The 18491-nt window shown below is 44.4% G+C and overlaps 1 protein-coding gene across 1 annotated transcript in view; it reads right to left on the bottom strand.

Annotated features, from left to right (window-relative positions):
* The window catches only part of LRMDA (leucine rich melanocyte differentiation associated), a 979651-nt gene that overhangs the window by 398974 nt on the left and 562186 nt on the right, over positions 1–18491 (bottom strand).

An 18491-nucleotide genomic window follows, 5' to 3' on the forward strand; every position in this document is an offset into this window, starting at 1 on the left:
GATGAGATATATATATATATATATATATATATATATATATATATATATATATATATATTTGGTGTGCTGCAGAAATTTAGTAATTAGTTTGTGTGTGCCATGAGATGAATATCACTGATCAACTTTATCAGGCACCCAGAGGAGGAAAAATGTGTAGGCACCTAAGCATTGTAAAAGAGGTCCTGTAGTAGATAAAAGAAAGATTTAAATCCATCTTTCCTAGAAAGTGCCCCCTTTAGAGGGTGGGACTCTTTCTATTGCTGATATTCCAAAGCCTTCCAAGGAGCCTAATCCACTTAGCAAATATAGTATGCATGGATGCATGGGTGGGTGAGTGGATGGGTGGATGGAAGTAAGTGGGTAGAAACTTTTGAAAATGAGTGAAAAACAAGGTCTTTCCCAAAGGATGCCTCTAAGATCCTATTTTGGCTTTTTGATGGAATGAGAAGAGAGAGTGATAACTCTATTCACTAAGCCTTTTATATCCTTGACAAGTGACCTAAATCACCTAGTGCTCGTTTTCTTTGTTCAAATTAATGTACAGCCCCAGTAATATTTGTAAGCATTGGGTATGTCTGGTGCCCTACACCCACTATTAGGGTGGGGGTCAAGGTGACAGTACATGTTCTGTACCCCTGGGATAAGTTTACCACAAAGTATGTCCTGAGAAACACAAATGCTGGGTTTGGGATATTTAATTTTCATACCTGGCCTGAAAATGCTTCCAATCATGAGGCATCTATGTCTTTTTCTATCCAAACTTCTGGGTGACAATGTCATCTGTTTGGCAAAGCTAAAAAGTACCCCATTTTCCTGAAAAGCAGAGGATTTTCAGCAGCTTCTTTAGCCATCATCATTCCAAATTCTCTATTTTAAAACACTTAAGAAGAATTCCTCCCAATCTTAAAACTCAAATGATGAGATCATAAATAAATCTCGACCTCTCAGTAAATATTAAGGAACCATGACCTTGGAAACTCTACTTCCTTCCTCCTTGCATGATCATGTCCCCAAGTGAGAAGAGATCTGTCTTAGTGCATTTTTAAAATATGAATATTTCTTCTTCCCAGCGGTCACGGGTAGCATAAATTGCCATTAGCCATGACAAAGACAGATAACCTGCCACACAGGAGAGAGATGGCAGGAAGGCTGAATACACTGTCATTTTCCTATAACTTGAAGATCGCCAGCTGTCTGTAGTGCATCTCAAAATTCCACCCTGCTGGAAAGCTTGTTTTGAATAAAAGTGAACTGAAGTATAATTTTTCTCTTTAAACAGCTTCCAGTCATCATGAGTTCTAAGTATGAGGACAGTGGCCTGGCCCTGAAGCTCAAGCCTGGTACACAGAACCAGGACAGTAACACACCGATCTCCACCAACCCTTCCTCTCTGGCCATGGCCCTTCTTCCCCAGCCTATGGTCTGAGGTGGGAACTGCTGGCCCTCGGGTCCCCTTCTGTAGTTTACAAAAGAAAACACTGGTGGTTTGAAGACATAAGCTGCTGCAAGCTAGACACGCAAGAGCAAATAGGATTCCGAGGCCATGCCCCACCTCCCAGAAGTGTGAAGTCTAGGTGGTGTGGGGTACCAAGAAAATAAACTGTGGTCCTAAACCAGGTCAAGCCCACCTAGTCTCCATCAGGCAGATCTGGGACCATTTGGAAGCTAACCACATAACCTGCTTCTCTTTCTACTCCTGGGTGTAGACACAGTTTTGAAAAAATGGTAGCTCATGGTGGAGGTGTGGACTGGCCTGAGGTGGATGGTGGGCCCTCTGGAGAGCTACTCTTGCCATTCGGTGCCCACCAAAGGGAGTTTACGAAGAGTGGTAGCGGTGTCTGGATTACTCAGGCTATCCTTTCCTGGACCGCATCTTCTCATCCCAAGTCCAGAAATCTTCAGAACAGCCAAGTTACATATATTACATGACAGCAGAACGCTGAGCCAATAGGAGACCTGAGTTCTAATGTCATTTCACTTTGCTCTGGAATGCTCAGTGGTGTTCACAACCTCTCTGTTTTAGCAAGCCATCTTTGTAAAGAAAAGTACCACCTTTTCTGCCTTTCCCTTACCTGTATTGTGAGGATCAAAAGAGATCATACGTGGAGAAATGCTTTTAAAGTTAACATCTCTCCAAGTCAACATTCAGGACTTTGAAATGAGAATAATTAAAAAGAAGATAAAAGCATTAAAAGAAAAAAAGAAGTAGAAAAAAAGAAGAAAGGGGTAAAAAGAGGGAGAGGGAGACAAAATTGTACTGAGACTTTACTTTGACCACACCTTGGATACATGCTCTATTGTCATTTCCTTTAATTGTTTAATCTGACAACCCTTATTTTATTAACCCCATTTTAAACATGAGGTGATTGAGGCACTAACTTGCCCAAAGTCACATAGTAAATGGAAAAGCCAGGATTTGAATCCTAGGTTTGTTGAGCCCTAAAGCCAGGGTGCTTCAGCATGTCACCCCTAAAATACCAGAGGCTTCAGGTACCTCTACTGAGTTCAGACTCCACCCAGATGTCAGGCCGAAGGTCTATGCACATGGTCAGATCACAAAGCCACAGGGAGACCCTCAGAGATCATCTAAGTCTCTTCATCCATTTCACAGATGAGGAATCTGAGCCCGAAAGAGAAAGACTTGCTCAAGAACACCCGGCAAGCTGACTGTGGGAGTGGGACTAACACACAAGCTTAGTGCGGCAGAGGTTGACTCAGTGCTTACCAAAGACATTAGTTTTTCTTTGGGGGCACTTAGCTAAGCCCTGTATTCATGTGCTAGGGCTGCCTTAACAATATACCACATTGGGTAATTTAAGCAACAGAAATGTATTTTCTCTCAATTTGAGGCTAGAAGTCCAAGATCAAGGTGTTGGCAGGGTTAGATTCTCCTGTGGCCTCTCTCCTTGGCTTGCAGTTGGTTGCCCTCTTGCTAATTCCTCACATGGTTCTCCCTCTGTGCACCCCAGTGTCTCCCTGTGTGTCCAAATTTCCTCTTCTAATGAGATCAGAACACTGGATTAGGGCCCAACCTAACAGTCTTATGTTATTCAATCATTTCCTTTAAAGGCCCTATCGCCAAATATGGTTGCATTCTGCAGTACCAGGAGTTAGGGCTTCAACGCATGAATCGGGCAGGGGGGCTAGGGGAAGAAATGCAACCCAGCCCATAACAGCTGCATTTCCCAGACTCTGTTATAGTTATAAGTGTTCATATGACTGAGTTCTGGCCAATGAAATGGGGGCATTAGTGATGTGTGTCACCTCAAAACCAGGCCCATAAATCATTCGCACAATTCTTCATCCACTGGCTGAACCCAGTGAATAACTTCAAGGCCCAGGAAAAATGCAGAGCCACACGATTGAAGGAGCCTAGGTCCCTGATTGACTGGGCGCTCCTCACTCTCCATTTAGAAACTGTCAGTGGACTGAGAGTGACTTGGGCTATTTGTTACATTAGTTAGTCTCTCCTGACTAATACACCCTGCTCCTCAACCACTATCTTTTCATTACATATCAATGGCCAGTGAATTTTGCCCATGATAAGAAGGAAATTAACAGATGGCTACTATCTCCAAGGTCGATGAGCAATCCAGGTGGGCTGTGGAAAAATTAGGGGGGAAAAGTACTGCCCCCCGCCTTAGGGCACCAGGCATCTCAGAGAGCACAGCCCCCTAGAACCTCCCTCACAGACTCCTGGGGGGTCTCCTGGCTCCTCCCCCCTACATAGCTAATAATGGGAGTGGGAAGTAGGGTGCATATGATAATGATCCCTTTTCTTATTTAAACAGGCCATTTTTCTTCCTAATACATGCTTTTTTTTTGTCAGCTCAAATATTCCCCTTTGATAGAAATCTGAAAATAATTAGCCTTAATAGCTCTGCTGTGAATAATGCTGCACAAGAAGGAGGTAGATGTTAATAGGAGCCTTCCACTCCAAAACGAAGTCACCCTCTCGGCCTCCCTCCCCAAAAAACAAATGGAACAAGAAAAAGATTATAGGTTTAGCGCTACTCAGGAAGAAATGTATATTTGAAATAAATGCATGAAATCCTTTAAAAACAGCACGCGCTGAAAACTTCATATTTAGTTTGATTTGCTTTCCGAATCACACAGACTGCACAGTTGCATACAATCTTTAAACAAGTACAACCCCTGAGAAGTGTGGATAGATTTAAGAGAAATAAAAGCAAGATCAGCCAGCTTGTAATCTTCTTTTCTCTTTTTTCCTTCCCTAAGCTGCATTAAATTGCCTATTGAGAACAATAACATATTTGTGCTTTTATAGGTGGAATGATTGGTATTATGCAAAGATTTGGCTAAGAGTCTAAAGGCACATTCACACTGATGGGGACTGCATGCTGTTAATAATTTTCAGGGTGCTCTAGGGAACCTGTGATTCCCCAGGACTACAACTTAGCAGGTCAATGCATGCTTTGTGGGAGCTCCTACAGATTCCAAGCCTTGCTCTCAGAACCTTACCAGCCAATAAGACTTTGGGAAGCCCATTCCCCCAAAAGCCTTGGAAATGTTGTGACCCTTTTGACCTATATCCTTCCTCCAAGCTGGGTAGATGCTATGCCTCATCCAGGATGGACTGCCAGCTTGAAAATGGTACCTAGGGATTCCTATGCAGAGCCTAACCCTGCTCATGTGCCCGCAGCCTGTGATCCAATCAACTCCCTGGAAAAAAATGATCCTAAGAGAAATTTAAGGGAAACACACACACACACACACACACGTGTTTTATACATACGGTTAAAATCTAATTCAGTGGGAAAATGGTTTCATAACTGATGGTATTTCTACCAATTTGATGAAGAACTGTAAAGTCCATAAAAATAAAAATTTGAGGACTACAAATTGGCACAATAAATATATGAGGTTAAAAAAGAAGAGCATTAAACACATAAAGTATCTATAGAAAGAAATATGGTTTGCAAAAGATCAGAGAAAAATGAAAAGTCATAGAGTTAGCACAGAGGGAATACAGTTAAAAGAGTTTATTTGTTAATTTCCCTTAATGAGATCATAACATTGCTTTAATAATATATAAAAATAAAATAAAACAGAATGAAATGGTCCCTGGGCCATTTAATCTTTAATTATCATGCAAAGGCCAAGCTCAGATGTAACTTGCAATTCCCTTTTTAGGAAATTCGAGAATTCCTTCCTAGGAAGTTTGTGGAGGGTGGTAGTACCTGCTTGCAGGGACAAACACAGTCAGACCATTGCCAGCCTGGCCGTTTCCCCTGAGATACAGAAAAACAAGCTGCTCATAAACATTTAAGAAACATGAAGATTGCAAAGCCTTACAAGAATAACTCACTATGAACTGGAGACCCAGAAGGCAGGAAGAGGCCACACTGTATACCTCATGTCCATCTCTAGGAACAGCTAAGAGATGGTGGCCACCAGCTACAGCTTCTGCTCCCCCTGAGCCAAATCAGCTTTCTGTCATGTCTGTCATGCTCGTCCTTTGAGAGGTGAGCGAAGCAAGGAGCTTCCTACTCCTTCTCCGGGAAGCTCACCTTGATCTCTGGTTAATGGCTTACCTTTCCGAAGTGCCATCTTGGAGTTGTAATAGAACATCGCTGATGGAAGGGACACGAAGATCTTGCCTAAGTTCATTTTTTATGAAAGATGTCTTTCAAAACAGTTGCTTCTCTTAATTGAGCACCTACTATGTGCCAGGCACTGTGTCAGCTGCCTCGCAGGTACTTGTTTCTTATTGTCACAACAAACCTACATGCAGATGTCATTGTCCCCATCTCACAGACTGGGGAAATTTACAGAAATGGAGTATCTTGCTCAAAGTCACTTTCCTTTAAGTCATAGAGAGGGATTAGAACCCAAATTTCTGGACAACTTGTCCAGGACCCTCAGAAACACTAGCCTGCCTCTCTGACACACTCGGGGGGCTTAGCATGAACTGCTTTTGCGCAGGGGTTATAATTAGTTGTCTGGTCCCGGTTGCTTGCAGGGTAAACAATGTCTGATAAACCCACAACGCTGTAAGTATTTATTACACGGCAACCTTGCTGCCAACTGTCTAACCATTTTAATAAAAAGCTATTTTCTAAGGTTTATGTTTTATTGCGTGTATGACTCCCCTATTGGTTAGCATTTTGGAGTTGTAGAAAAGGTTATGAATTTAGAAACTGGCTGCATTCATATCATATTTAAAACTTAATGCTATTTTATTAAAGACATATGGGCCTCCAAAGTACACATATTAAATGTCATGTAAGAAGAGTAGCAGTTTAAATCATGGTCAAATTCATTTTTGACGTGACTCCTGAGGCTTCCCAAGATCTGAACTATTTCTTTGTAAATCTGGCAGTTTAACCACACTCATAAATCACTTTCAAAGCATATTATTTCTTAATTTTACTGCATTAGAGAGCGTTTGGCCTACACAGTGAACTGTTTGTAGCAGTTACGCGAACAAAGTTGCACATTTAGTCATGTAATGTGCAAAAGAAGAGGGAGGGGATGCAAAGAAGGAAAGCTTTTCATTCTTCGTCCACTCTGCTTAGCCTACCCATCTGTACCTGAGCAAACTCGATGCCTAGCGCTCAGATTAGGCCTCTGTAATCTCAAGGGCTGGCTTCACAAACTGCTAGTGAGGGTTTTTCTGAATGCAAGAAAGAAAAATATAATTTGCAACATAGTCTTTTCCAAAACATCCCATGACTGAAAATTAGAATGAGTGTAGAAATCCCTTTATTTTAAATCTTATACTGAACTGAAACAGATTTTTTAAAAAAAGTGGCTTCGTGTACTATAGCCCTTGGTTCTTTTCTAATTATCCAGAGATCTGATATCTCAACCTTGCGTTTCTAAAGCCCTTATAACACTGAGATCATGTTCTCTGGACATGTGTTACAAGCCCCCAGATTTTGCTCTCCGGTTTTCTCCGTGTTACCAAGGAGCAAAAGCGGGCTTACTGCAGCGACAAATTCCAGGATCTAAATATCAGCCTTGATTTTCAGATTCACCAAGGGAGTTGGAAGAGGATTAAGAGAGTTGAGTCCAAGGTCACCCAAACGAAAGGTCTTAAGGGCTTATTTTTGCACCAGGCGGGGCCTGCTGCTCTCGGGGGCTGCTGCACCGCTGTCCCTGTTTGCACCAGTGACTGTGGAACCCTCTGTCCCGACCACACTGGCTTCCCCTGCACCCCCTTTTGCCCTGGCTTCTCCTCCACCATCACCACAAGAACAAAATGGCCTGTGTGGTGCCTGGGGAGACCCAAAACTCAGGGGCCCAGCTTCCCTAAGATGAACCAGGGCTTTCTTTCTCCTCCCATATTCCTTCCTTATAGGTGTTTTCCTCTCATCAAGAGGTAGATGCTTGGTAAAAGCCTCAGAAACACTGCATTTAAGTATAAAACTCAGTTGAACCACCAGAGTACAAGGGCAATACCACCTTCTATGGACTGAATCAGCTCCTTACACATATTACCTCATTTAATCTTCACAACAAACATGGAGGGAGGCATTATATTCCCTGTATTAACAATGGAGAGATGGGTGGCAGAAGGTAGAAGTTCAGCCTTTATTGCAAACCTGAACGTAATCCTGAGACTTGGAGTAGGGCTGACCCCTAAATGGAAAAGCAGGTCTGACAGCAGCTACTGAACGAAGTAAGAATCATAGGTTTTCCATGGGCTACCAGAGCCACAATAAATTCAGATTTTAAACCTTCCCCAAAGTACAGCTGGAGGCAACTCCTTGAATCACATCAAAAACAAAAGTGAAGGTTGGGTGGTGGGGAGAAATGAATAAAAATGGGCCCAATAAAACATGGGAGAGGTGGCTAAGCCAGGTAGCTGTGTGACAATGCAAAATGCCACAACAAAAAAGTGACTCACTTCTAAATTTCACTCCTGAGTTGAAGGTGACATGAAGTAGAAGCCCCACTTAAAATTCCCCACCTCAGGAGAGAAAAAACATACATACAGCTTTAGAGCCTAGACAGGAGCATTAGTTCACCACTGAAAGAAATAATGAATTCTAATTCAGGTAAGGTAGCTCAAAATCTACTGCCATATGTTAAAATTCGCCTGAAAAATAAAATTAGCCTACAATGTCCTTGGTAAAAGGCTGAGTGTATTGCTATCATGGACAAGAGCATGGAATGTGCCTAAATCAACAGGAAGCCCCGATTACACAGCACCTGTGCATTACTGACTGTGCCCTCTGTTCATCTAAGATACTCTACTGCCAGGAGCAAGAAAAGCAAATAAAGGAGCTAATTGCACCCCAGTGTTTAGGGACCTCAAGGGCAGACCTGCTCTATCATGCTTGTGAAACACACCTTGGCCTGGTCAGAGGGAAGGTGATGAAGTGTTTGGAGTGGGAACATGTCCATGGGCCCCAGAAGTAAGCCATGGTGACCACAGGTAGACAAAACAATGGAGAGGCAAAAACCTACTTCCTAGAATGTTGTAACCAGCTCTCCCACCAGATCCAGCAGGTATAGCAGCTTGGATATTCCTGGAGTTCTTGGCAGAGAGATAAGCTCAATGGAGAAACAGGCTGGGAGCAGTGGGGATGTGTCATAACTCTTCTCCCTATGAAGCAGCTTCTTTTAACTCCTCAAGGAACCATTCAGGGCAAAGGGCTCCTCTAGAGATAAAGGTCATTTTAAAAATGAGAGGAAGCTCTCCTCTGAGCATCTCCTCTGAGCCTACTCTGTGGAGGAAGGAAGTGCCATTCCTAGAGCTCCTCCCTATCTGCATATGCCTGCTTGGCACTCACCTGGATGGTACCCTGAAATGTATGCATTAGCCACATTCAGACAAACAGATCAAGTTTTTATTTCGTTCAAACTTTGTGAAGCCTTTTACCTGCATTCAAGTTGGATAACCTGAGATTATCCCACTACTTTATCCACCTACTTCTTTGCTTCTTAGGCTTTTGGGGATAATGAAAAGAACAAGTAAATGTTAAATATTAGAGACATCCCTTCCTCACTGAGCTTACATGAGTTGTCTTTTACATCTTCTTAAAGTCCACCCTTCTTCTCTGTTGTTAAGGACTAAAGTATATCCCCCCCCCAAAAAAAATCATACATTAAGGCCTAACCCCCAGTATTTCAGAATGTGGTTATGTCTAAAGACAGGGCCTTTAAAGAGGGGACTGAGCTAAAGTGAGGCCACTGGATGGGTCTTACTCCAGTGTGGCTAGTGGCCTTATAAGAAGAGGAAATGTGGACACACACAGAGAGTGGGGATGTGAGCACACAGAGAGATGCCATGTGGGGACACAGCAAGAAAGTGACCATCGCCCTAACCGGTTTGGCTCAGTGGATAGAGCGTCAGCCTGCGGACTGAAGGCTCCCAGGTTTGATTCCAGTCAAGGGCATGTGCCTTGGTTGCGTGCACATCCCCAATAGGGGGTGTGCAGGAGGCAGCTGATCGATGTTTCTCTCTCATCAATGTTTCTGACTCTCTATCCCTTTCCCTTCCTCTCTGTAAAAAATCAATAAGATGTATTTAAAAAAAATAAAGTGACCATCTACAAGTCAAGGGGAGGGGCCTCAGAAGAAACCAATCCTGCCAGCACCTTGCCTTGAATTTCTAGCCTCCATAACTATGAGAAATTAATTTCTGTTGCTTAAGTCACCCAGACTGTGGTATTTCATTCTGTCAGTCCTAGCAAATGAGGACACCTGCTATTAGTTGCAGGCGGTTTGGAAATGATAAGAACTCAAGAGCAGAAACTGGGACAATGCCATCTTTATGTTCTCCTTTCCCTTAGCCACAGAATTGCAAAGAGTATTAACATGTCATCAAAGTGAGTTTCAGAACACATCGGTTCCTGATTTGTTTCCTAGTGAGCCATCCATCCCCCAGGTTTCCTCTTATAGGATGCCTACCTGCTCTGAGGTTCAGTCCCTGCCATCTGATATTCCCACGGGCCCAGAAGGGACTTTCTAAGCCAGGCAGAGCTTTATGAAGCCACAGACTTCAGCAGGACAGAGAGCAAGGCCCTGATCTAACTGAGGAGTGAAGACATTCATGCTCTCCCATCACGCACACCTCCATTGCTGGCCTTTTTTCTGTTCCTAGACAAGTTGTTTCTGTTTTTCCAACAACTTCTCCTCATCACTGGCCTTAATCACCAGGCTGAAAGCAAAACTCAGTTGGGAGGGGGCGGGGGGTAAGTGGAGCAACGCATGTTAAGGAGAAGGTGCTGTTCAAACTCACCAATGCACCTGCCAAGAGCAGCTCCCTGCCAAGCCCTGAAGCTGCACAGGGAATCCGGGGTAATCTTAGCTGTAAACATGGGAACTTTACATCAGCACCCCAACTTTACTCTGTGGGAACCCACTTTCTTAAAGAAGCATCTTTGTTTTCCTCTTCTCTTTCCTTTTAGGCTTAGTTTTTAAAAGAAATAATAAAAAAACCTAAAGTGCAAAAGCAAAAAACCAACACCTATCTTCTAAAGTGGATCAAGAAAAGGTCAAGATGGAAATATACAGAATACAGATATAATTGGCTATTGAGGCCCCATCTCAATCATTACCAGAGGTCACACAAATGAGGACTTTTCATAACCAAGTTAAGAAGGCTTAAATTTACTCCTTAAAACAAGGGCAACTTGCCTGGCCAGTGTGGCTCAATGGTTGAGCATCAACCTATGAACCTGGAGGTCACGGTTCGATTCCCAGTCAGGGCACATGCCCGGGTTGCAGGTTTGATCCCCAGTAGGGAGCATGCTGGAGGTAGCCGATCAATGATTCTCTGCCATCATTAATGTTTCTATCTCTCTCTCCCTCTCCCTTCCTCTCTGAAATCAATAAAAATATATTAAAAGATAAACAAACAAACCTGAGGCAACTGATACCATAGGGGATAGGGTACTTTGGGCAAAAACATGTCAAGGTACTTTTTAGAACACCATGGACCCATCACCAGGGGAGTTAACCACTGGGCCTTCGGCAGCCATAGGCTTTCTCCTTATCCCAGCATTGAGCTGCTCGCAGCCACACAGACCCCTCCCAGCAGTCCCAGAAAGAGGGCTCTCAGCCCCAGCTCTTTGGCCTCTGTGGCCACCTGAGCACCACCTCACCTGGGTGGTCTGAATTCTGAACAGCATCTGGCCAGCAACTGCCTCTGCAGAGATTTCCCAAACACCTGCTGTGCACAGAGCACTCTGCTCCCTCCCCCAGACACCCAGGGACCAACACAGACATGCCCTTACTCTCCTCTCCCTTCAGACCCTGCCAGGTTTCCTCCTCATCCCCATGTGATGGCAGAATAGAACCCTTCTCAGCCTGGCTCCTCCAATCCTCCGCCTTGCCCATGTATTTCACCAAAATGGCTTGGGGGAGTGGTCACAGGGCAAGGTCAAATTGAAAATCACAAAGTTACCTTGGGCTCCCTTCCATGATCTGGTCTTCCTGCTCTTTTACTTCTACCTCCCATCACATCTCCATGCCTAGGTGATGCAATGTAAGGGATACAGGGGAGACACCATGAGCTCTGAGGCCTGGGCAGAGCAAGGGAAGAGTCTGATTCCACCTTGCACTGTAATTTTAGGTGTTCTTGTAAGTTCTCTCAACATCAGTTTCCTCATATGCAGATTCAAATTCAAGGATATTTTTAAGTTGCTTGTACAGCATCTAGTACACAGTGGACATTTAATACATGCTAGTTGTTGTTTTTACTCACAGGGCAGAAATGTTTCAATACATGCCATAGTGCACCCCAAGGCAGCCAGTTGACCCTAAGGCTGGTCTTGTGATTCTAATTAGTTAAGCATCCAGAAAGCTACAGAAGTTGGTGTTGTGACACCCAACACTGCCACTAACTTCACTAAAACCCAAGTTGTGTCCCAGTTAAGAGCTCTGGATCAAGTGCCAGGGGAGACCACAGGGCATCGTGTGTGGATGGATGGCCTGTGTCTCTCAGGCTTCTCTAGTAACACTATTCCATAACTCATAGTGACTTCCTTATGAGTTATTTCTTATGCTGAGGTCTGGGGTTGGTTGGGGTAGTTCAGGGTCAGGTTCAGGTCTGCTCGGTGTGAGTCTCACGTTGTTTTCACAGTAAATGGCAGACACAAAAGAGGGGTGAGTGAAAACACAGAGTATCTCACAGAGCATTGGCCCAGAACTGGCATGCTGTCACTTCCACACACATCCCATTGGCCAAAGTGTCATAGCCAAAGTCAGTGGGATGGAGAAGTGTACTCCTCCCATAGAGGGAAGCCATGGCAAGGGCAGAAAAAGAACGATTTTAGACAAATGATGAAATCTACCGCACTTCTCCCTATTTTCAGGTTCCAGAGTATCTAGGAAGTATCTAGGAAGACTTATCTAATTCCCCGCAAAGGGCCTCTTCCTTCCATGATCCCCTAGGCATGTGTCTGCCCAAATATCCTTGGACAAAAGTGAACATGTTGTCAGCCAAAAAGAGGAAAAGTGTAGAGCTGGGCCACTGGGATGCAGTAAAAGCCAATGATTCCAACAGAAACACCACAAAATCTCACCAGGCATTTGGCTTAATAGAGAGTGAGACCTACTATGTGCTCATAACCTGACCAGGCCCCAGGGATTTCAGGGAGTGGCTCTGAAAGGCTGCCACCAGCACCAGCTGCCACTGTTTTACTTTTCTTCTCTCTACTGTGGATTTCAATTCTCTGTCCATACGGCTTTGCCAGGGCATGAGAGACACAACTTTTATGCAACAGTCTGTCTCTGATTTCAGAGATTTGCTACCCAAGAGCAAGGCAATGAAAAGTGACCAAAATTGCCTCTAAAGAGCAATACTCTGAAAGCATTTACTTGAGATACAGGGAAGCTTGGTGCTAAAATAGAGAAATACAAAACTTGTAAGTGATCCCCCCAAGATGAATGCGGCAAACTGTGAAATCAGGAGGAACAATGAAAAACAAATGAACTGCAAATCTTTGGCTCCTGGAGTTGTTTCTCAACATACCGCCCAGGCATCTTCCAAAAAAGAAATTAATTTAAAAATTTCCTCCCTTCAAAATTTACTATAAAAATTGAAAATAGACTCTGAATATGTCTCTAGACAAAAAACATTTGTGCAGAAAGATAAAAGAACTATAAAACACTAACATTTTCAGGTAGTTGGAGATTTCCAGAAAATAAGGAACATTGGTTTTCTTCTGAACACAGCATAATAGAGAGCTTTCAACATAGATGGACTTATTGTCTATTCCACTGTATATATGTGGTTCATTTAGTTATTAGAATATTTATTTACAGGCAGACCCAGGCTTTATGTAAAATATCTATTCTTGAAAATATTAAGTATAGAGTAAATGCTAGTAATTGCAATCAATCTAGAGGTGTTTTCTGATAACCTTTTACATGTTTGCAATTGGGCTAGATAAGGCGAACAGAAGATAGGAGAGACATATACACTGTAGTTTAGAAAAAGGGAGAATTTAGTAAAGAACTAGACTAGGCATTTAAAAACAGCTAACTGAACCAAACAAGCCACTAGGCCAGTGATGGCGAACCTTTTGAGCTCGGCGTGTCAGCATTTTGAAAAACCCTAACTTAACTCTGGTGCCGTGTCACATATAGAAATTTTTTGATATTTGCAACCAGAGTAAAACAAAGACTTATATTTTTGATATTTATTTTATATATTTAAATGCCATTTAAGAAAGAAAAATCAACCAAAAAAAATGAGTTTGCGTGTCACCTCTGACACGCGTGTCATAGGTTCGCCATCACTGCACTAGGCTGTGCTCCTTTATGATAAGACAAAAACAAAACAAAACACACACACACAACAAACACACAAAAACCAATAACAGCTAAGAGAGGGGAAATCTCATTTTAATTGTACACAGACTGTGGAGCGCCCCAACATGTTTTCTCAGAAAAGCTACTTTTCTTTCCTAAAAGCCCTATGAGGACCAAGTGGACTCTGAGAGAAGGACTCAGAGAACATGAGCAGTACCAGCCCCCACCCCCCACCCCGGGGACTCCCCCAGCCTCCCCAGCAATGCCACCCAATGAAGAAGCCGAGGCCCAGTGATCACAGCAGCTAGAGGTTTTGCCGTCATAACAAATAGCAGGTAAATCCTTTGGAAAAACAACTACGTAGCCCAGATTCTGTCTTCTCTGCCAACACACAGATTCAGATGGTTAATGTTCCTTAAGGCAGAGGCCCCCTTTCCAGAGGACCACAGTCAAGCAACAACAAACACGGGACCACCTTTCATGATGGATCTTCCAGCATGTTCTGTCCACGGTTTATTCTTGGGAGGAGAATTGGCCGAGTCTCTGCTATAGACCAGGCACTGCAGACATGAGAGTGGAACAGAGAAGCCCCAGCCCTCACAGAGCCGACGGCAGGTAAATCCTCAGACCGAAATAGCGTTCAACTTTCAGTTTAAGGAAGAGAATAGAAAAGATTTATGGAAGGCACAGGTATTCAGAAGTTTATTCCTTTAATGAAACAGTCTTCCTCCCTCACCCATTCCTCTCACTTATAAACACACACGCTATACACCCCAAATACCCAAAGATACACAGACACGTATGCAAACTATAAAACACTACACAAATACACAAACTACACTTGCTAGGAAACCCACGCATGCCTGCATAAAGACAGGCTGACATATTTTCAAGGACCGATCTGCACTCATGAACACACCTGTTTCCATATCTTACCTATAAGAGAATGGCCATGATTATAAGCAAAAATACACATGTTAGAACACTTTCTAAAGTGGGCTGCGATTCTCAGTCCAGCTGCCCCTGTAGTTACTCCCCCCGTCGCTCCCCTAAGGTCCTGGAGATTAAATAGTTGGTAGCCAACTTCATGCATGTGCCTGTAAACAAGAGGGCTCAGCTTTAAATAATTATGTCAGAGAAATGACAACTGTGCTCTTTGCCAGAACAGGGATGAATAATTACAAAGCCAGGACATAATTAAGCAATTCTGACTGTCGGATCCTTGAGCCGTCTCTCTGATGTGCAGGGCTGGAGTGTCCGCCATGCACGCCCTCCTGGACAGGCCCCTTCACCACTTTGATCTGTGTTTCTCGTGTGGCGAGGGGGTCACGGACTGGTCATTACAGAAGCTGCTCTTTGCAGGGCCTCAGCCTTCTGTGTGCCCAGCTTGGTGCTCTCTGCATGGACAATGGCATGATTCAATGGCCAATATTGGACAAAGATACATATTTTTTTTATAATTCTGGGAAATGAACAAAGCCTAGCTGTTGTAAGTCCATTAACTAACAACATACACACACACACACACACACACACACACACACACACACACACACACACAAACACTTGAGGGTCTAGAAGAGCCCATTGTAGCATTAGCTATCACTCCCTAATGAATGATAGCAGCCTTCTATAGAACAATCAGAGCTCAGACAGAAGGTGGCTTTTAAGCAACAAAAGCCAAAGGCAGGGATGAAGAACTGTGTCAGCTGAGAGAGAGCAAGAGAGAGCTCGCACTCAAGTGCCAGGGCCTGCCAGGTACCAAATCAAACCTCCGGGACCTCGGGGCTTATTAGATCCTGGATGAGTCTGCATTTGCATTAGCCAAGAGCCCACGCTGCCTGTTCCCTACCTCCATGGCACGGGCTGTGATTGGAGAGGCATTTTCCATCCTCCCAAATACGTTATGTCAGGAATAAAATGAAAACAGCTCCCCAAATCACGGCCCCCTTGATCATCCATCAGAGCCTCCTGCTGAATAAGCACAACGGGCCGCCGCCTTGGAAAGGACAGGAGCCAACTTGAGAGTCTGACGCTGTTATGAAAAATAGGTCTTCACCCAGTGCGCTCAGCAGAGCGTCGCAATTCACAGGGAGGAAATTGCTCTCCACTTAGGAGCCGAATCCAGGCGTACACATACCTCCCAGAACATACATATGTATATATACACAGAGATGGAAAGCGTATATACACACCTGCATAGGAACAAACACATGTCTGTATATACTGTGAGCAGGCGAGAACCAGCCTTTTTAACATTATTAATTCAGCAAGGAGCTCGTTTGGCCTCTCTCTAGCTGCAAGAAAAGTCCTGGTGAGCATCTCTGAAAACAGACAATAGGGAACTGCCTGCCATCAAGAGAGGCTTACAGTTTGTTATCAGGCCAGGAAGCCAGAGAAATCCTCTGGCGCCCTTGAAGGATCATGGTGTAAATAGAACACTGAAGTGGAAGCCCACATCCCTAGGTTCTGGTCCCCCATCTGGGTTCTGATCCCACATCTGGGTTCTGATCCCACATCTAGGTTCTGGTCCCACATCCCAGAGTTCTAATCCCATATTCCAGGGTTCTGGTCCCACATCCCGGGGTTCTAATCCTAGTCTGCCTCAGCGGGCTCTGGGCGCCTAAGGACACTCCATCTTCTCCCTATTCCTTCACCCAGGAAATGAGATCTCAGACCAGGTGATTACTGAAGTCCAGTCCAGTTTGGAGATCATGTGACCACAAAAAGGTAACCACCGAAGATCCTCACGCTTTCGCAGAGTGCCTCCGCTTCTCCTCAATCCGTGCATACTGTAAAGCTTAATGCCGTTAATAAAGATGTGAGAGTCAATTACAAACATGAGCTAATTCTATAATTGACTAGAAACTAATGTGGGGCTTTGAAGAGCATTTCTGCTTAAGTTGCTAATGACTCAGAGAACCAGCTATTACCGATGTTAAGGAGCCAGTCCCATTTGCTTTCAAAGACTGGGGAGGATGCCAGAGCTCCCCCTCCCCACCAAACCCTGATCCTGCCGCCATCTCTGCTCCAACAGAACAGCCCTGCTTTCTCCCGCTGTCTTCATCTAGGCCTCCAATGAGGTTCTGTTTGAACCCAGAGGTGCATGAAAAACAGTTTAGCTCCCTGCTCCGGGGCAATAAATCAGAGTGGAGAATGTGGGCTCCGTGGTCAAACACACAGGAAAAGCTCCAGCAATTCTTAGCGGGTGACTTGGGCAGCCCGATGAAGGTCTCCAGGCTTGAGTTATGGAACTGCAGAATAAGCCAGCGCTCCCTTCCCTCTGTAGGCAAGGAACCCCAGAACCATGGTGGACACACACAGAGAGCCCCACTCCAATACGGTATCTGGAACCCCTTCAGATTTCCAGTGACAACAGAGCTGCCCATGTCAATGACAATGACAGCGGAAGAAATTCTGACCTAGTTTATAAAGTGCCTGTAAATGTGAAGGTGAGAAATGTAAGAGGGGCAAGAACCCAAGGTATTATAGGCAGCTCATTTGTTGTTCTTTGTTGGTTTTGGGGATGCAGCTGTCTCTGGAATCTTTTAACAAAAACAAAAAACAAAACAAAAAAAAGAGCCAAGAAATAAATTATTTCCTTTGGACCAAAATTACAAGAGCTGAAATATCTGAAGGCAGCCATGAGCAATATGTCAAATATGCCTCGTTAAGGAAAACTGTTAACACTTTAATAACTACAAAACGAATCGCTCAATTAATTTCCCACATGCTGAAACAGGTAACGATACATTTATCTGCCAGGATTACACCCTCCGCGTTGCATCTTTCCACAACTGCCAGCAATCGTATTCAGCACAATGGGAAATAAGTTGCACCTCACGGATTCAGGGCGAAAACGTGGCCTGAGGTCTGCTGCCAGCTGAGCAACTTGACAAAGAGGTTTTGCTCTTTCGGTTTTGGTCCTGTTTGCTTTTTTCTCTTTCCCTCTCAGTCATTCCCAATACTTGGGCAGAGCACTGCAAGTCAGTAAGTGAGGGAAACTGGGCCTCTTGGCTTTCTGGGAGAATGTTTTCAACACGCATGCCAGGATCCCACAGGAAATGACAATGTCACTCCACAGAGCCCCAGGGCAGGGATGGATCTCCATTGGGGTCACCAAGTGTCATCAAATCCATGCCCCAGCCTCAGGCCTCATAGAAGGACCCCAATTCCTCCTAATAAGATAGTTGTCCATGTCCTTAGAAACCTCCTTGGGCCTGAGAGCCAAGCCCCCCCCCCACCCCCTGCCTCATCAATGTTGTCATTAAGATGACCCATGGTGACTTCCACGGCCTCAGGGAAGACTCAGCCTGACAGGTCAGTGAGCATCATTTCCATGAACCCTAGAAAGCTACCTGGAGGGAGCACACACCAGTCCCAGGTCCCATTGTCAGAAAAACGCACTTTCCCTCTACAGGGATCTCTGAGAGCTATTGAGTTCTCAGCTGTGGAACCAAGAAAATCCCTCTCCTGTGTCTCCCCTTTGGTCCCAGGAAAGAAGGGCCCCCTGTGAGGTGCTAGAGGAATCCCAGCCACCTGAGAAAGCGCACATGCTCAGCGCTTTCCCCTTTCCCTTTTCTCAGCTCCAGCCCTGCAGAGGCACCATCTTATAAATGAACCATCTTTAAGAAAGAGGCCTGGAATCCCACCTACTCCTGGGACATCACCATTGGCTGTGCAAGGTGCTGCTTTACCAGTAAACAAGCCATCCAAGTGAAATCACCTTACAAATAAGGTCCTCTTAGACTGGGAAGACC

The sequence above is a fragment of the Myotis lucifugus genome, unplaced genomic scaffold (assembly GCF_000147115.1).
Source record: "Myotis lucifugus unplaced genomic scaffold, Myoluc2.0 scaffold_69, whole genome shotgun sequence".
Taxonomy (NCBI): domain Eukaryota; kingdom Metazoa; phylum Chordata; class Mammalia; order Chiroptera; family Vespertilionidae; genus Myotis; species Myotis lucifugus.